At 43.9% G+C, this 20,877-nt stretch overlaps 1 long non-coding RNA gene across 1 annotated transcript in view; it reads right to left on the reverse strand.

Moving 5' to 3' along the window:
* LOC140456978 (uncharacterized) overlaps positions 1–12,067 on the reverse strand; it is a 51,256-nt gene extending 39,189 nt beyond the window's left edge. Inside the window, exon 1 of the long non-coding RNA XR_011953291.1 lies at positions 11,935–12,067. This is a non-coding gene — a long non-coding RNA (uncharacterized lncRNA). The remainder of the gene's footprint in view (positions 1–11,934) is intronic.
* Between the last annotated feature and the right edge of the window lie 8,810 nt (positions 12,068–20,877).

Below are 20,877 nucleotides of genomic sequence, written 5' to 3' on the forward strand. Positions count from 1 at the left end.
GTTTACAGGAAATGGGAGATTCAACAGTGGATTAATTAAAATCTTTGATGAAAGCTAAACTGAGAGAGTTAGCATAAAAATTGAAGGTAAAGGAAAGAATAGGATTTTGTAAGGATGAGACAGCTCAAGTCGCTATACAACATTTAGAATTGGGAGAGAGGAAACTTAGAACCAGCAATATCACTGTTGGAATTGGCTGATGTATAGTTATAAACAAAAAATGACAGGACTTCAATAAAGAGATATAAAAATAAAATTTGCAATTGAAGAAAATGAAAAACAGCACATAACGGAATGAGAAGACAATGAAAATCAGGGAATAATGGAGAGAGAGGAGAGAGAAAGCAGAGAGAAATGTAAAATGGGATGGATTAAAAAAGTAAACTCTGAAGAGACAAGGGAATTGGAGAACATGGGTATGCCAGAAGAAGGTTTAGAACAGAGAAGGAAGAAAAAGGCTGCAGCCTGAAGGATGATTCTGATTTAGCCAGAAAATTATGCTTCATAGCCAAGTTTAAAAGGATGGAATCTAAACATTTTTTTTCTCAAAGTTTGAGAGAAGATTTGTAGCTCGGGTGCTCGTTGTTGTGGTTCTGTTCGCCAAGCTGGGAATTTGTGTTGCAGACGTTTCGTCCCTTGTCTAAGTGACATCCTCAGTGCTTGGGAGCCTCCTGTGAAGCACTTCTGTGATCTTTCCTCCGGCATTTGTAGTGGCTTGAATTTGCCACTTCTAGCTGTCAGTTCCAGCTGTCCAATATATTGGGTCCAGGTCGAGTGGCTTATTGATTGAATCTGTGGATGAGTGCCATGCCTCTAGGAATTCCCGAGCTGTTCTCTGTTTGGCTTGTCCTATAATAGTAGTGTTGTCCCAGTCGAATTCATGTTGCTTGTCATCTGCGTGTGTGGCTACTAAGGATAGCTGGTCGTGTCGTTTCGTGGCTAGTTGGTGTTCATGGATGCAGATTGTTAGCTGTTTTCCTGTTTGTCCTATGTAGTGTTTTGTGCAGTCCTTGCATGGGATTTTGTACACTACATTGGTTTTGCTCATGCTGGGTATCGGGTCCTTCGTTCTGGTGAGTTGTCTGAGAGTGGCTGTTGGTTTGTGTGCTGTTATGACTCCTAGTGGTCGCAGTAGTCTGGCTGTCGGTTCGGCTCCCACAGACAGCTCACAGACACGGAAGGAACAATACTGGCCAAGTGACTCAACTACAACCACAGGGACGCCAGGACAGCAGACTTCCTAGCAGCACAAGAATGCTCACTCAGGAACAATGGACTGACAAAAGAGACACAACAAACAGTGAGACAAAGTATCGTACCTCTGATAACAAGGAAAAGACAAACACATAACCTCAACACCAAGGAGAGGAAAGCACTAAAATCACGAAGAAATGATCAGAACATAATCATACTACCAGCAGACAAAGGCAGAAATGACGGTCATCCTGGACAAAGCAGACTACATCCAAAAAGTGCAACAACTACTTGCAGATACCAACACCCACCAAAACAGGGAGTTTGACCCCACCCCACAGCTCACCAATAGGATAAACAACACACTGAGGAACCTACAAAAAACAGACAGATAACCAGGTTTGACCTACAAAGAATGAAACCTGAAAGCAACAACACCCCCAGATTCTATGGAATACCTAAAGTGCACAAACCAGACATCCCACTCAGACCTATAGTATCACTACCAGGGACACCATCACACAAACCGGCTAAAGAACTACAGCAGAAACTGAAACACCTGATCAGCGGATCCAGACACTCTATACAATCAACACAGGAATTCTTGGACATCAAGCAGTTAGCACTGCTGCCTTACAGCGCCAGAGACCCGGGTTCAATTCCCGCCTCAGGCGACTGTGTGGAATTTGCACATTCTCCCTGTGTCTGCATGGGTTTCCTCCGGGTGCTCCGGTTTCCTCCCACAGTCCAAAAATGTGCAGGTTAGTTGAATTGGCCATGCTAAATTGCCCGTAGTGTTAGGTGAAGGGGTAAATGTAGGGGAATGGGTCTGGGTGGGTGCGCTTCGGCGGGTCGGTGTGGACTTGTTGGGCCAAAGGGCCTGTTTCCACACTGTAAGTAATCTAATCTAATCAGAAATATACACATAGACAAGGAAGAAACCATGGTCTCATTCGATTTAACGGCACTGTTCACCTCTATCGACAAAACCCTAGCCAGAGAAACAATAGCCAACCTGCTGGACGTACAGAACAGACAATAGGACATTGAACCTATCAACAAAGATGGCATACTCAAACTACTGGACCTGTGCCTCACAACACACTTCACATTCAACAACCAAATATATGAACAAATCAACGGCACACCCATGGGCTCACCCATCTCTGGACTCATAGAAGAAGCCGTAATGCAAAGATTAGAACAAACAGTCTTACCGCAAATGCAACCCAAACTCTGGGTCAGATATGTGGATGACAAGGATGATATGTGCTCTTCCAGCACCACTAATCCAGTATGTGGATGACACCTTTGTAATCATTAAAAACACAGAAATAGAAACACACCAGATCATCAACACCACACTCACAGGAATCTGATTCACGAGAAAGGAAGAAAAGGATAACCAACTCCCATTCCTAGACGTTATGGTACAGAGAACACCGAACGGAGAATTCACCACAAAGGTATACAGGAAAGCCACACACACAGACCAAGTCCTGAACTATGAAAGCAACCACCCCAACACACACAAAAGAAGTTGCATCAAGACACTATTCAAAAGGGCCACAACACACTGCAGTACACCAGAACTGCAAAAAGAGGAAGCAGAACACCTATACAATGTATTCGCCAAAAACTGATACCCGCGCAATTTCATCAACAGATGCCTAAGGGAAAGACAACGGAACAAGAACATGCCACAACCCAAAGGACTAGCCACACTACCATACATCAAGAGCATTTCCAAACTGACAGCCAGACTACTGCGACCACTAGGACTCATAACAGCACACAAACCAACAGCCACTCTCAGACAACAACGCACCAAAACAAAGGACCCGATACCCAGCATGAGCAAAACCAACGTTGTATACAAAATCCCATGCAAGGACTGCACAAAACACTACATAGACAAACAGGAAGACAGCTAACGATCCGCAGCCATGAACACCAACTAGCCACGAAACGACACAACCAGCTATTCTTAGTAGCCACACATGCAGATGACAAGCAACATGAATTCGACTGGGACAACATTACTATTATAGGAAAAGCCAAACAGAGAACAGCCAGGGAATTCCTAGAGCCATGGCACTCATCCACAGATTCAATCAATAAGCACATCGACCTGGACCCAATATACTGGCCACTGCAGTGGACAGCTGGAACTGACAACCAGAAGCGACAAATTCAAACCACTACAAATGCCGGAGGAAAGATCACAGAAGCGCTTCACAGGAGGCTCCCAAGCACTGAGGATGTCACCTAGACAGGGGACGAAATGTCTGCAACGCAAATTCCCAGCTCGGCGAACAGAACCACAACATATTTTTTTTCTCATTTCAGAAGGCAGTTGGGCAGATGAAATGGGATCAGTGGTTAGAGAAGTCAAGTCAGAGAATTTGTTTTGAGAAATTATGACCACAACAATTCAAAAAGCAATCTTTCAAATTTATAAATTATTTAGACATACATCAAATATTCAACACCAGTGAAGGCAGCAAATCTGGCAGATACCTATACTGTCTCACATAGACAACTACATGTGGAGAAATGGATAAATGGAGATCTTTCATTTCACCTGATCTTAAGTTACTAGAGTCATTCTTTTTCTTGCACACAGTCAGTTCTTGTAGGAATCAAAAGGGAATGCGGTCACTCATCAGCCTGAGGTGAAGTGTAGCTAACTCCCTCTATTACACAGTCAGTATGTCATCACATCCAGCGTGAAGGTACAGCATCAAGATGATAGTAACATATAAGAGAAGTGAGAATTCAAACTGTGAAAAATGCAGTCTTGGGACTGAAGAACAAGGTAAGGTCTCATGCCTGAGAGAGAGGTTTATAGACTGACAGAGTTAAATACACAAATGGACTGATGTTGAAGCTCAAAATGCAGCTTCAATGATGTGACAGCGACATCATAGAGGATCTGGCTACAAGCTGGTCATAACTGGATGTTAAATATTACAGGTTAGAATGAATTTGAAAAGAAAATAAAGAATGGAGCAACTGGGAAAATAAGGAAGGCTACTCTCTGATGCATTTGTAACACAGGATCATAGATAATGAAAAGTAAGACAGAAATTCCATTTGATTAAAACAAACAACTGCATATACTGGAAATCTGAAACTAAAACAGAAATTGATGGAGAAACTCTGCTTTCTTTGCACAGATGCTGTCACAGATTCTACAGAGTTTCTCCAGAAATTTCTATTGTAACGGTTAGACTTTCCATCGTTAGGATTAGTGGCATCATGTATTCTTTTAGAAATAGACAATTTGCAACAAAACTCAAACATTTTACTGGGAACTCTACATTTTCTCATAGGTCAGAATAACTGGCATAGTAGACATTTCCTGAAATTCATTGTGTTTTTCATTTTTTCTTTGATCTCCCGCAATTATCTCAGATTGTCTTCTCACTGGTGAGACTCCCTCTTCACTTCACTGGCCCTATTCTCATGAAGCTACACACCAACACCGATACACCAGAAAACACAGTTCAGCAACAAGAATAGGTCACTTGGACCCTCATTTAGACAGGCTGGAAAGGGAGGCGAGGTTATTTGAAATTAGAGAACTCAATGTTGAGTCCTCCAGATAAGCTGTCCAGGTGGAAGATGAGGTATTGTTACCCCAATTTGCAGTCTGCTGCACTATGGCAATGGAGGAGGCTGGGGATGGACTCGTTGGAATGGGAAAGGGAATTGAATTAGGCAGTGACCGGGAGGTCAGGAGCACTGGATAAAGCTAGGTTAGAGGTCACCCGGTGCTCATTATGTGGTTTTCTCGGCATCCATGAGACAAAACATAAACTAGGGGAATATTTCACCGAGTCTCTTAGTGGGCACATGGGCCAGCCTGACCTCCTGGTCACTATCCATTGTGATTCCCCGTCCCACCTTCCTCTTCAACATGTCTGAGCAACTCTATCTGTGTTCCGCTATCACCAACTCACCATTCCACCCCTCTCTCCAACCAAACTCTCCCCCTGTATCTGCAACTCCTCCCAACCCACATCCTCACACCCACGTCCATTCCTGAAGAAATATCGACTTCTCTACCTCCCAGTGCTGCAGCGTTTCCTGTGTACTCCAAGCCTCCTGCCTGTCTATCTTGATGCTGCAGAGTTTCCTTTGTTCTCCCAGCCCCCTGCCTGTCTATCCTGATGCTGCCTGGTTTCCTGTGTTAGAACATAGAACATAACAGCACAGTACAGGCCCTTCGGCTATCGATGTTGCGCGGTACTGTGAAACCAATCCGAAGCTTATCTAACCTATACTATTCCATTCTCGTCCCTATGCCTAGTCGATGACCAGTTAAATGCCCATAAATTTGACGAGTCTACAACTGTTGCAGATAATGAGTTCCACGCCCTTACTACTCTCTGAGTAAAGAAACTACCCCTCACATCTGTCCTAAATCTATCTCCACTCAACTTGAAACTATGACCCTTGTGCTAGCCATCACCATCCTAGGAAAAAGACTCTCACTGTGCATCCTACCAAACCATCTGATTATCTTATTTGTCTCAATATCTTTCAACCTTTTTCTCTCTAATGAAACATTTTCAAGTCCCTCAACCTTTCCTTGTAAGACCGTCTCCCCACACCAGGCAACATTGTAGTAACTCTCCTGTGAACCCTTTCCAAACCTTCCACGTCCTTCCTACAATGTGGTGACCAGAACTGCACGCAATACTCCAAATACAGCCTTACAAGAGTTTTGTACCATTGCAGCATGACCTCATGGTTCCAAAACTCAATCCCTCTCCTAATAAAAGCTAACACACTGTATGACTTTTTAACAGCCCTTCAACATGGGTGGAAACTTTGAGGGATCTATGTACATGACCACCGAGATCTCTCTGCTCACCTGCACTACCAAGAATCTTACCATTCTCCCAATACTCTGCATTCTTGGTTACTCCTTCCAAAGTGAATCACCTCACATCTTTTCTGCATTAAACCTCCATTTGCCACCTCTCAGCCCAGCTCCACAGCCTATGTACTTCTGTAACCTAGAACATCCTTCGGCACTATCCACAACTGTGGCCTTAGTGTCTTCCGCAAATTTAGTAACTCATCCCTCTACACCCTCACCCAGGTCGTTTATAAAAATGACAAACAGCAGTGGACCCAAAACAGATCCTTATAATACACCACTCGTAACTGAATTCCAGGATAAACATTTCCCATTAACCATCACCACCCTCTGTCTTCTTTCAGCAAACCGATTTCTGATCCAAACTGCTAAATCGCGCTCAATCGCATGTGTCCATATTTTGTGCAGTAGCCTACCATGGGGAACCTGATCAAACTTTACTGAAATCCAGTGAGATCACATCAACCGCTTTACCCTCATCCACCTGTTTAGTCACCTTCTCAAAGAACTCAATAAGGTTTGTGAAGCACAACCGACCTTTCACAAAACTGTGTTGGCTATCCCTAATCAACTTATTCCTATCGAGATGATTATAAATCCGATCTCTTATAACCTTTTCCAACTCTTTCCCCACAACCAAAGTAGGGCTCACTGGTCAAAATGACCAGGGCTGTCTCTACTCCCCTTCTTGAATAAGGAAACATTTGCTATCCTCCAGTCTTCTGGTACTACTCCTGTGGACAATGATGGCGTAAAGATCAAAGCCAAAGGTTTGGCAATCTCCTCCCTGGCTTCCCAGAGAATCCTAGGATACATCCTATCATGCCCAGGGGACTTACCTATTTTCACACTTTCCAGAATGTCTAACACCTCCTCCTTGTTAACCTCAATCCCATCCACTGTAGTGGCCCTTTTCTCAGTATTCTCCTTGACAACATTGTCTTTTTCCATTGCGTTCTCCCAGCATCTGGCTGTCTATCCTGATACTGCCTGGTTTCCTGTGTTCTCCCAGCCTTCTGCCTATCTATCCTGATGCTGCCTGTTTTGTTATGTTTGTCCTAGCCTCCTGCCTGTCTATCCTGATGCTGCCTAGTTTCCTGTGGTCTCCCAGCCTCTGGCTTGTCTAACATGGTGCTGCCTTGTTTATTGTAACTAGTGGTATACCACAAGGATCTGTTTTGGGGCCACTGCTGTTTGTCATTTTTATAAATAACCTGGATGAGGGCAGAGAATGATGGGTTAGTAAATTTGCAGATGACACTAAGGTCAGTGGATTTGTTGACAGTTCTAAAGGGTTACAGAGGGACATTGATAAGCTGCAGAGCTGGGCTGTGTGGTGTCAAATGGAGTTTAATGTGGAAATGTTTGAGGTGATTCACTTTGGAAGGAGTAATAGGAATAAAGAGTACAGGGCTAGTGGTGAAATTCTTGGTAGTGTAGATGAGCACAGAGATCTCAGTGTACGTGTACATAGATATCTCAAAGTTGCCACCCAGTTTGATAGGGTTGTTCAGAAAGCATACAATGTATTAGCTTTTATTGGTAGAGGGATTGGGTTTGGCAGCCACGAGGTCATGCTGCAATGGTACAAAACTCTGGTGCGGCCACACTGTATTGCGTACAGTTCTGGTCACCGCATTATAGGGAGAATGTGGAAGCTTTCGAAAGTGTGCAGAGGAGATTTACTAGCATGTTACCTGGTATGAAGGGAAGATCTTATGAGGAAAGGTTGAGATACTTAAGGCTGTTTTCAACAGAGAGAAGGTGAGAGCTGACTTACTTGAGACATATAAGATAATCAGAGTGATGGGTAGGGTGGACAGTGACAGCCATTTTCCTCGGATGGTAATGGCTAGCACGAGGGGACAGAGCTTTAAATTGAGGGGTGACAGATAAAGGGCAGATGTCAGAGGTAGTTTCTTTACTCAGAGAGGTAGTTTCTTTACTCATGGAATGTATTGCCTGCAACAGTAGTAGACTCGCCAACTTTAAGGGTGTTTAAATGGTCACTAGATAATCATATGTATGAAAATGGAATATTGTAGGGTAGATGGGTTGCAGATTGGTTCCACAGATTGGTGCAACATCGAGGGCAGAGGACCTGTATTGCACGGTAATGTTCTATGTTGTGTTCTCCCAACTTCCTCCTTGTCTATCTCGACGCTGCCTGGTTTGCAGTGTTCTCCCGGCCTCCTGCCTGTCCATCTTGATGATGCCTGGTTGGTTGTGTTTTCCCGGCCTCCTGCCTGTCTATCCTGATGCTGCCTGGTTTGCTGTGTCCTCCCATCCTCCTGCCTGTCTATCCTGACGCTGCCTGGTTTGTTGTGTCCTCCCATCCTCCTGCCTGTTTATCCGGATGCTGCCTGGTTTGCTGTGTTTGTCCCAGTCTCTTGCTTGTATAACCTGATGCTGCCTGCTTGTGTTCCCAGCCTCCTGCCTGTTTATCCTGATGCTGGGAAATGAATATTCAAGGCTATACGTGCTATTGTAAGGACAGACTAACGGGCAGGGAGGGTAGGGTGGCCCTGTTGGTAAGGGATGATATTCAGTCCCTTGTGCGGGGGGACCTAGAATCAGGGGATGTAGAGTCAGTATGGATAGAGCTGAGAAATTCTAAGGGTAGAAAGACCCTCTTGGGAGTTATCTACAGGCCCCCAAATAGTAATATGGATGTAGGGTGTAAGTTGAATAAGGAGCTGAAATTGGCATGTCGCAAAGATGTTACTACAGTTGTTATGAGAGATTTCAACATGCAGGTAGACTCGGAGAATCAGGATGGTATTGGACCTCAAGAAAGAGACTTTGTGGAGTGCCTCCAAGATGGATTCTTAGAACAGCTGGTGCTGGAGCCTACCAGGGAGAAGGCAATTCTGGATCTGGTATTGTGCAATGAAACAGAATTGATCAGGGACCTCAAAGTGAAGGAACCATTAGGTGGTAGTGACCATAATACAATAAGCTTCAATCTGCAATTTGAAAGGGAGAGGGTACAATTGGTAGTGACAATATTTCAGTTGAATAAAGGAAACTATGGAGCTATAAGGGAGGAGCTGGCCAAAGTTCAATGGTGCAATACCTTAGCAGGGATGACAGTGGAGGAACAATGGCAGATATTTCGGGGTATAATCAGAAGATGCAGGATCAGTTCATTCCAAAAAGGAAGAAAGATCCTATGAGGAGGCAGGGGTGGCCATGGCTGACGAGGGAAGTTAAGAAACATATAAAGTCAAAAGAGAAAAAGTATAACTGAGCAAAGGTGAGTGGGAAAACGGAGAACTGGGAAGCTTTTAAAGAACAACAGAGGATTACTAAGAAGGAAATATGCAGAGAAAAATGAGGTACGAAGGTAAACTCGCCAAAAATAGGATAGTAAAAGCTTTTTAGGTATGTGAAAGGGAAAAAAATGATTAAGACTAAAATTGGGCCCTTGAAGCAGGGGAATATATTACGAGGAACAAACAAATGGCAGAAGAGTTGATTTGGTACTTCAGATCTGTGTTCACTGGGGAAGACACAAGCAATCTCCCAGAGGTAACAGTGGCTGAAGGACCTGAACTGAAGGGAACTTATATTTGCCAGGAATTGGTGTTGGAGAGACTGTTAGGTCTGAAGGTTGATAAGTTCCCGGGGCCTGATGGTCTACATCCCAGGGTACTGAAGGAGGTGGCTCTAGAAATCGTGGATGCATTGGTGATTATTGTCTAGAGTTCGACAGATTCAGGATCAGTTCCTGCGGATTGGAGGGTGGCTAATGTTGTCCCACTTTTAAAGGAAGGACCGAGAGAGAAAGCAGGAAATTATAGACCAGTTAATCTGACCTCAGTGGTGGGAAAGATGCTGGAGTCAATTATACAGGACGAAATTACGACACATCTGGATTGCAGTAACAGGATAGGTCAGAGTCAGCATGGATTTATGAAGGGGAAATCATGCTTTACTAATCTTCTGGAATCTTTTGACAATGTATCTCCGAAGATGGACAAAGGAGATCCAGTGGATGTAGTGTACCTGGACTTTCAGAAAGCCTTTGATAAAGTCCCACATAGGAGGTTAGTGAGCAAAATTAGGGTGCATGGTATTGGGGGCAAAGTACTGACTTGGATTTAAAATTGGTTGGCTGACAGGAAACAACGAGTAGTGATAAACGGCTCCCTTTTGGAACGGCAACCAGTGGGGTACCGCAGGGATCAGTGCTGGGACCGCAGCTTTTTACAATATTTATTAATGATATAGAAGATTGTATTAATATAACATTAGCAAATTTGCTGACGATACAAAGCTGGGTGGCAGGGTGAAATGTGAGGAGGATGTTAGGAGATTACAGGGTGACCTGGACAGGTTAGGTGAGTGGACAGATGCATGGCAGATGCAGTTTAATGTGGATAAATGTATGGTTATCCACTTTGGTGGCAAGAACAGGAAGGCAGATTACCAACTAAGTTAGGTAACGGGGCAGTACAAAGAGATCTGGGTGTTTTTGTACACCAGTCAGTGAAGGTAAGCATGCAGGCACAGCAGGTAGTGAAGAAAGGTAATAGCATGCTGGCCTTCATAACAAGAAGGATTGAGTATAGAAGCAAAGAGGTTCTTCTGCAGCTGTACAGGGCCCTGGTGAGACCACACCTGGAGTATTGTGTACAGTTCTGGTCTCCAAATTTGAGGAAAGACATTCTGGCTATTGAGGGAGTGCAGCGTACGTTCACGAGGTCAATTCCTGGAATGGTGGGCCTATCTTATGTTGAAAGATTGGAGCGACTGGGCTTGTATACCCTTGAGTGTAGAAGACTGAGAGGGGATCTGATTGAGACGTATAAGATTATTAAAGGATTGGACACTCTGAAGGCAGGAAACATGTTTCTGGTGATGGGTGAGTGCTGAACCAGAGGACACAGCTTAAAAATAAGGTGTAGGCCATTTAGGACAGAGATGAGGAGAACTCCTTCACCCAGAGAGTGGTGGGTGTGTGGAATGCTCTGCCCCAGAAGGCAGTGGAGGCCCAGTCTCTGGATTCGTTTAAGAAAGAGTTGGATAGAGCTCTCAAGGATAGTGGAATCAAGAGTTATGGAGGTAAGGCAGGAACAGGATACTGATTGAGGATGATCAGCCATGATCATAATGAATGGTGGTGCAGGCTCGAAGGGCAGAATGGCCAACTCCTGCAGCTATTGTCTATTGCTGCCTGGTTTGCTGTGTCCCCCCAGCGTCCTGCCTGTCTATCCTGATGCTACCCAGTCTGTTGTGTTTGTCCCAAACTTCTGCCTGTCTGCCATGATGCTGCCTGGTTGGCTGTGTTCTCCCAGCCTCTTGCCTGTTTATCTTGATGCAGCCTGGTTTGTTGTGTCCTCCCAGCCTCCTGCCTCTCTGTCCTGATGCTGCCTGGTTTGTTGTGTTCTCCCGGTCTCCTGCCTGTCTATCCTGACACTGCCTGCTCTGTTGTGTTCTCCCAGCCTCTTGCCTGCTTATCCTGCTGCTACCTGGTTTGTTGTGTTTGTCCCAGCCTCCTGCCTGTTAATCCTGATGCTGCCTGGATCGTTGTGTTCGCCCAGCCCTCTGCCTGCCTATCCTGATGCTGCCTGGTTTGCGGTGTTTCTCCCAGTGACCTGCCTGTCTATCCTGATACTGCCATGTTTGTCCCAGCCTCTTACCTGTGTATCCTGATGCTGCCTGGTTTGTTGTGTACTCCCAGCGTCTAACCTGTGTATCCTGATGCTGCCTGGTTTGTTGTGTTTGTCCCCGCCTGCTGCCTGTCTATCCTGATGTTGCCTGGATCATTGTGCTCTCCCGGCCTCCTGCCCGTCAATCCTAATGCTATTCCCATCGGTAATATTCCCGGATTGCAGGACACCTACCGTTAGTTCTCGGATAACTTCCGCCCCTGCTGCTGCCTTTCACCCCTAACACACACTGTACCAGCGGACGTTCTCTCTCGGCGCCTCCGCACTGAGCTCCCACGGCTACATCTAGACCACGCATGCTCAGCTCACTCTGCCCTCTGATGGGAGAATGGAGGGGGCGCGGCCGAAGAAAAGTCGCAACCCAGATCTTCGCTGAAGTGGGCGGGTCGCCGCGGGAGTGGGCGTTCCTGCTGGGTGGAGGGGCTCGGTGTTTGGGCCGCGTCACAGAGATGGGGCGGGGCCTGTGGATGGGGCGGTTCCTGCAGGTGTTGCGTGTCATCGTGAAGGGGGCGAGTCCTTTGGATATTTGGGGAGTTGTCGGGGAGGGGGCGGAGCCAAATCTGTGGGCGGCTGTGAACGCAGGGTTTTTGCCGGGGCCTGTTTCTGAATGAGAGGATACGGGGTTTTGGTTTGGTTTTGGGGGGAGGGAAATGGGAATAAGTTAGATGTAGCGCTGGATAATTGGTCTGAGCTGCAGGAGTGGGCGGGGTCCCTGATTTTGAGTCAAACTCCGGGAGAAAACAGTATTTTTTGTTACAGAAGCCGGTTGAAACGTTGACTCGACTTCCAGCTGCCAGACCTGCTGAATATCTCCAGCTATTTCTGTTTTTGTTTAAGATTTTTTTAGTACTCGCAATTCTTTGTTTTGTTTGCAACGTTTTCTATGTGGCTTTAACAGGTGAAGCCCTGTGGGTCAAACTTGGAGTCAATGATTGAGGATTGAGAATAGAATAGCAGTTTATTGTCACGTGTATTTTTACAATAAACCATTATAAATCACCATATCAGGGCGCCCCAATTATTGACGATAGAAGTTATAGATAAGAAAAAAAAGTGAAAGTTAAGACAGAATTAATCTCAGATCAATTTCAGATGGATGAAAGATGATGTACAATGAAATATGCGGAAGTCGCTGCCAAAGGAGATCTCCATGCTAGCTCAAGATCACCAAACCTGGAGACCACCTCACCAAGCAGAGACTGGCCCTCTGCACCCAAGAGCCCCACATGGGGAGACCACTGCTCCAGAGTGGAATATAACACTGGAAAGAGGCCTCAACACTACACGCCAGGCCTCTACAAAATGTGGAAGCTGCAGTGGAAGAAGACTGACACGCCATGCACACAGGTAAAAGTTTCACACCTGGACAGGCTCGCCAAACCTGGAGAATGCCATGCCAACCTCAGATTGTCCCCTCTGAGATGAGGTCAGCACAGCGCCAGACTGAGACTGCCACACCAGGCTGAGGCTGCCTCCTCTTCTCTGGCCTGGGCCAGGAGAAGATGCCTTCTGCCGAAGAAGTTAGAAAAGGTAAGATGATAGAAAAGCAGAGAAAATTAAAAAAGGAGACGAGGTAAATGAGGAGCTCCTCGACTGAGGAGTCTGCATGCTCCGCTGATTTTCTGTTGCCATCTTGCTTCAATTGGTTGAACCTGAACTAAAACATTTTCCCAAGAATCGAGCACCACATTTTAAAACCAGGAAATTATAGTAGAGAGCATCCAGAAAATGCTACCAAGACTCTGTCCAGGAATAAGTTACATCAGTTATAGAGACGGATTGGAAATTCGAGACAAATTCAGAAAATGCAGAAGGAATACAGCAAGTCTGGTGGCATCTACTGAGAAAACATAGTCTATGTTTTGAGTCATGTGACCAAAGTGCTGTGTTCTTTGTTTCCAATTTCCAATATCTGCAGTATTTTGCTTTTATTGGTAGTATGAGGCTTTTCCCTTGGAGAAGGGAAAGTTTACTTGAGATTTAATTTAGCTGTTCAGTATTATGAGATGTCAGAACAGAATAGTCTATGTTGGTGAAATTGAGAAAGAGAGGACACAAGATTATTGAGACTAACAAAAGAAGTAATGCTGACATCAGGAGAAGAAAACACTTTTTCACTGCAAGTGAGAGAATACATTGTCAACTTCATTCAGCCCTTTTAAAAAGACAATTCTATGAAAAGAAAAGATGAGTGATTGGGCCTACATGTGGTGCTGTTGTAGGGAACTTGCACAGACACTAGTTTGAATGTCTCCCTCCTGTGCTGTAACCAGAAATAGGGAATTGTGGGCCCATGTGCAGGCTTTCCCCACCTCGTAACATCCAAATCAGATTACAGCAATGAATGTATGGATCAAAGGCTGGTGGGGAAAAGTGGATTCAGGGTTTTTGTGGCACCAGCACTGGGGAAAAAGAGGGATTTCATCTGTAGATAGATTGAAAAAGTCAGATGTGCAAATGTAGCCTTGATGAGGAGCTCACAGACTGTTCCCAAGATTGTGCTGTTCGAACAGCACAATGTGGAGCCAACTGGACAGCCAGCTGCACAAGGCTGGGTGTGGTGCAATGACAGAGGATTGATAACCTCACAGTGAAGGCACACCAAGGCAGTAGACATCCTAATATGAAGGAATTTTACAACCATTCTCAGGAAAGGGGTGTGGATGAAACTAGTATTTTAACGTTGGGCAGTCATGTGGGCATCAATTTGGAGCAAAAGTAAAGATAGATCAGTAGTTGAGATACATGGCAAATAAATAAGGGGATACATCAGAATACACAGAACAGATACATTTAACTGAGAAAGAAAAATTCCAAGTCAATAAGTATGCTCCAGTAGTCATCATAGAGATACAATTGCAGAATGATTAGATTGGGAGTGGGGAATTGAAGGGTTCACACTGAAAAAGGACAGGAAGCTAGGGAAAGATGGAGGAGAAGACACATGGTTAACCAAACAAACAATTGAAGATGATGTTAAACTTAGAGAAGAAGCATACAATTGCTGCAGGTTAGGAAAGACAAAACATAAAATGGCTACAAAATCAAGAAGGGAGAGGGACATTGCAATAGGAGAGATGCCAGTCAAAAATATCAGGACAGTACAGCAGTTTCTCTAGATTTTAAAGAACACAATTAATAAAGGGAGCACCTGTACTATAGAAAGAGAGTCAGCAGAACTACTAATGGAAAATAAATAGATGGCAGGTGAATTGAACAGATACTTTTCATTGGTGTCAACCAAAGATGAGGCCAGTAACATCTGATAAGCAGCAATAAATCAGGAAACGGGGAAACTGAAGGCAATTACAATCACTGAGAAATGTTATTGAGTGAATTGTAGAAGCTCATGCTGAGGCAGCCTTGGGGACCTAATGGACACTACCCTGAGATCTGAAAATAAATGACCAGAGGGATAGTTGATGTGTTGGTTTTGGTTTTGAAAATGCCCTGGATTCAGGACAGATTCCATAGGTTATAAAATAAGAAATATTCAAATAGGGATAGACCGAGGCTGCAGGTAACTGCCCATTCCTGACAGAGAGCATATGCTTGAAACATTGACTTTCCTGTTCCTCGGATGCTGCCTGACCATCTGTGCACCACCTGTTTTGACTCTGCAGGTAACTGCATGCCAATTTGCTTCTAATATATTTCCTATGATGTTGCGATCAAAGATAACATAGCAGGGCATGAAGAAAAATGTAAAGTGATTGGACAGAGGTTTGGTAAGAGGGAAGTCAACGTTAACCAATTTATTGTCATTCTTTTAGGAAGTGACATGTTCCTGATAAAGGGGAAATCAGTGGATGATAAAGCAGTAATGGGAGGCACAACAGAAATTCATCGCAAAACAAGAAGAAACATGCTAAGGGGATTATGAGGCAACCATGGCTGACAGAGGAAGTCAGGAACAGCATAAAAGCAAAAGAAAAGGCGTAGAATGTGGTGAAGATTAGTGGAAAGCCAGAGGATTCAGAGGTTCTGTAGAAACCAGCAGAGGATAACTAAAAAGCAATAAGAGGTATGAGGGAGAAGATGAGATATGAGAGTCAGCTAGCTGTAAGTATGACTATGTTTGGTTATTCTTTGTCTAGCCTATAAGTTAGCTCTCCCAATATTGAGACTACCCTCCAGATGTTACTCTCCTGCTGAGACATATATGACTGTTGGAGTCAGATTCACTTATTAACCACACCTGGAATGAAATCACTTTGATCATTCAGGTTTACTTTGTTGGTAATAGAACACAGAGAACAGTACAACACAGGAATAGGTCCTTCAGCCCACCAAGACTGCACCTAAATAAGATGCTTTTCTAAACTGAAACCTTTTCCTTCTATCTGATCCAAATTCCCTGCTTATTCTTATATCTGTCAAAATGCATCTTTACCAATCTATCTTCCCTGGCAGTGTATTTCAGATACTGACCACCCTTTTTGTAAAAACTTCAAAGAATTTTAAACGTCTCCTTTAAACTTGCCTCCTTTTACCTTAAACCTATGTCCCCTAGTAATGAACATTTCGACCCTGGAAAAAAGGCTCTGACGATCCATTGTATGCATGCTTCTCTGCACTTTGTAGACTTCTTTCAGGTTGCCCCACGCCTTTGATATTCAAGTGAAAACAAACCTATTCAAATCTCCTTGCAGCTAATACACTCCAAGCCAAGCAACTTTCCTGTATCCTTTCCAAACCTGTACATCCTTCTGGTGGTGTGGTAACCAGGATTATACACAATATTTGAAACATGATCTAATTAAAGTTCTACACAACTGCAACATAATTTGCCAATTTGAAAACTCTCTTTCCGAGTTAGCTGATGCATGTCATTTGCCTTCTTGACCACCTTATCTTCTTATGGTGCCACTGTCAGGAAAGTGTGGACCTGGATGCATAGATCCTTCTGCATGTTGATGCTATTAAGGATTCTGCCATTCATTGTCTACTTCCCTCCTGCATTAGATCTTCTAAGATGCTTCACTTTGCATTTGTCTGGATTAAACTTTATCTGTGCTGCCCAAGTCGCCAGCCTGTTTATATCCTGTTCTATCTCTTGACAATCCTCCTCACTATCCACAGCTCCCCTAGTCCTCCTGTCATCAGGACACCCACATTCCCCTCCAAATCATTGCATATATTTCAAACAACAGTGGTCCCAGCATGGATACCTATGAAACACCACTCATCACAGATTTCTCTGTGATTTGACTGAAACTGTGATTTCTCTGAAGGAAGAGGGGATTGATCCAGTTAGGGACATTATCTTCTGTCTTCAGGAAGATTGATGTTTGTGAAACATCTTTCATCACGTTGAGTTGTCACAATATGCTTTGCAGGAAGTAGATAACCTATTAAAGTGTCATCACTGTTGTAATATATGAAATGTGGAAGTGAAATACAGCACAAGCAGGTAAAAGTATCAAGATCCGTTAATATGTTCATTGCTGTTCATAACAATGATCAGGATTTTCTAGATCATGATACTGAGACCTCAGTGTAAAACAGTGAATATTACCCTCAGACCCTAATGTACAACCATAGACAGTGTCCTCCACAGCCCAATATAAAACGATGAGCATTGTTCTGGGGGAAATTGAGGACTGCAGATGCTGGCGATCAGAGTTGAAAGTGTGGCACTGGAAAAGGACAGCAGGTCAGGCAGCATCCAAAGAGCAGGAGAATCAATGGATCCGGCATCAGCCCTTCATCAGGAATTCCTGCTAAAAGGAGGATGAGGCAACCATGGCTGACAGAGGAAGTCAGGAACAGCATAAAAGCAAAAGAAAAGGCACAGAATGTGGTGTGGATTAGTGGGAAGCCAGGGGATTGAGAGATTCTATAGAAACTAGCAGAGGATAACTAGAAAAGCAATAAGAGGTGGGGGGAGAATATGAGATATGAGAGTCAGCTGGCTGTAAGTATGACCAAGTTTGGTTATTGTTTTTCTAGCCTACAAGTGAGCTCTCCCAATTTTGACACTAGCCCTCAGATGTTACTATCCTGCTGAGGCAGCAAAAAATTTACATGTGACTGTCAGAGTCAGATTCACCTGTTAACCACATCTGGGACGAAATCATTGTGATCATTCAGGTTTACTTTGTTGGTAATAGAACAGAGAACAGTACAATACAGGAATTGGCCCTACCACAGGAATTCCTGATGAAGGGCTTTTGCCGGAAACGTCAATTCTTCTGCTCCTCGGATACTGTCCTTTTCCAGCACCACACTCTCGACAATGAACATTGTTCCCCAGAGTCCAATGTAAAACAGTGACCATTATTACATTATTCTCCAGACCCCAATATAAAGTATTGATTATCATTTCACAGACCCCAATTTAAAACAATTTAGCTATCTAGGCTTGTTCAATACATTCGCAAAAGATGTATGACTCTTTGATCATACATCAAACATCTGTTTGATTCTATGTCCGATGTACTGTCACTCACTCGCTGCCTGAGGAAGGAGCAGGGCTCCGAACGCTTGCACTTTCAAATAAACCTGTTGGACTATAACCTCGTGTCGTGTAATTTTTTACTTTGGATTAGTGGTGCTGGAATAGCACAGCAGTTCAGGATGCTGCCTGAACTGCTGTGCTCTTCCAGCACCACTAATCCAGTATTTGATTTTCAGCATCTGCAGTCATTGTTTTTACCTTGTTAATTTTTTACTTTGTCCACTCCAGTCCAACCTCGGCGCCTCTATCATGGCTTGATGTCGGTGGGAATTGGAAAAAGATTGAAATGTCTTTTCAGTAAAAAGGGCATTTACGCATCATCTTAACTCATTTTATTCTGTGTTGTTTGTTGCTGTGTTATTTTCCCGCCTTGATTATTTTCTTTTATTTGCATTGAGAACATTGCTCTTCTGCTATTCGCTCCGCCTCCAAAAAAAAAGCATGCGTCTTCATTTGTCCGTCTGACCTGGTTTTATGAATCCTGTTGTCAGATAATGACTGGTATCCTGCACGCTGTGTTCGAGCAAATGAAGACCATCTGGTTTAACACCAGTGGCAGGAGAGGAGATGAAATCCATAATCAGAGCAAATAGTAACAGACACCTACAGAAATGTTTTCATTGAGTTTCCTTTACCAAAGTATGTTAAAATATCAGCTTTGACGTTGTGAGACTGACTCGAGCTAGGTAGGAGTCGAACCTACAATCTTCTAGTCCGTAGTCAAACGCGTTATCCATTGCACCACTAGCCCACACGTACATCAAGGTTGCGTGAGTCACCTCTGCAATGCTGTGGTTTTGATGATTAAATGAGTGGCAATAGTGAATCGACAAGCTGAATATTCAGCAAAATAATCAGTTTCACTGCTTGACCTCATTCACTTTGAAAGCTGATGAATTTCACCGAAAACTAAGAGCACACCTCACATTCAGATCACGTCTTCGCTAAGTCAGTTTACAAACTTCGAGGTTACAAAAAACACTGCGGAACTGCGGATGCTGGAAATCAGGAGCCAAGTCAGAAATTGCTGGGTAATTGGTCTGACAGCATGTGTGGAATGAAATCACACTTAACGTTCGGGTTCGGAGATAAAGAGAAACCTCTTTCGCCCGAATGTGGTGAACCTGTGGAATTCATTGCCACAGAAGGCTCTCATTGGAGGAAGCCAGGCCATTGACTATATTTAAAACAGAGACAGAGACGTTATTGAGGAGCAAGGGAATCAAAGGTTAGGGGGAGAAAGCGAGAAAATGGGATTGGAAAACCTATCGGCCGTATTGGCGGAGCAGAATCGATGGGCTGAGTGGCCTAATTTCTGCTCCTCTGTCTTATGGACGTTTCCTCAGAACTAGTCTGATTTTTGATTTTATTCCAGGATACAAAATCGATTTGAAGGGAACATCTTAATGTTTAGCAATTATGTAAACTTTACTTTTCAAAGCTTTTGATTTTTTTTTCAAACTGAGTAGTTTAATTTGTTCCCACAGAGGAACTGCTATTTGAAAGAACATAAAAATTACATAAAAATACAGCATAATGTCAACTGGTGACCTGTGACACGGCCCTCTTCAAAGCAGCAGAAAGGTAACGCTTTCTGCTGACAGCTCTGGTCTTGGTTCTTTGTGGGGTTATACAGCACGGCCCTTCGATCCAACCAGTCAACGCCGGCCATTTTCCCAAACTGAAAGAGTCCCTACCATTAATTGTATAACTTCCTGTCCTTGTTTGTATTTGCAAAATGCAGTACCTCACATTTATCCAAATTAAACTTCATCTCCCACTCGTCAGTTCATTGACGCAACTGATAACGACTTCTTTGCAATTGTTGATAACCTTCTTCATTGTCCAACAAATCACCAACTTTGGTGACATACACAAACGTACTAACCATGCCTCCTACATTCTCATCAAAGTCATTTATGTAAATGTCAAAATAAAGTGGGCCCAGTAGTGATTCATGTGGAACACCGCTGTTCACAGGCCTCCAGTCTGAAAAAAAACACCTCAATCACCAGCCTCTGTCTCCTATGATAAAGCTAATTTTGTAGCCAATGGGAAAGCTCACCACGAATCCCATGGGATCTAACATTACTAATTACTCTTCCATGTGGAGCTCTGCTGAAGTACATTCTACATTGAACAAAGTACAGCACAGGAACAGGCCCTTTGGCCCTCACAGCCTGCGCCGACACATTTTGCCCTTTCACACCACAAATGTCGTCACTTACAGGATCCATAACCCACTATTCCTTCTTATTCATGTATTCGTCCTGGTGTTTCTTGAATGCTGCTATTGTGCCTGCTTCCACCACTTCCTCTCTCAGTATGTTCCAGGCATTCACCATTCATTGCCTGAAAACTTGACGCTGTTAAACATTCCCCCCGACCCCTGTACCTTGAAATGTGACCCCTAGTAGTTGACCCCTCCGCCCTGGGAAAAAAGACTCACGTTTTTCATTCCATCCATGCCGTTCACAAACTTATAAATTTCTATCAGGTCCACCCTCAAACTGTTGCATTCCAGTGAGAACTAACCCAGTCTCTCCAAATTTCCTTCATAGTTAAAATCCCCCGTACCAGGCAATATCCTGATAAACCTTTCTATACCCTCTCCATATCATGCACAACCTTCTGGTACTGTGGTGGCCGGAACTGTA

This window comes from Chiloscyllium punctatum, chromosome 31 (assembly GCF_047496795.1).
Source record: "Chiloscyllium punctatum isolate Juve2018m chromosome 31, sChiPun1.3, whole genome shotgun sequence".
NCBI classification, from domain to species: Eukaryota; Metazoa; Chordata; class Chondrichthyes; order Orectolobiformes; family Hemiscylliidae; genus Chiloscyllium; species Chiloscyllium punctatum.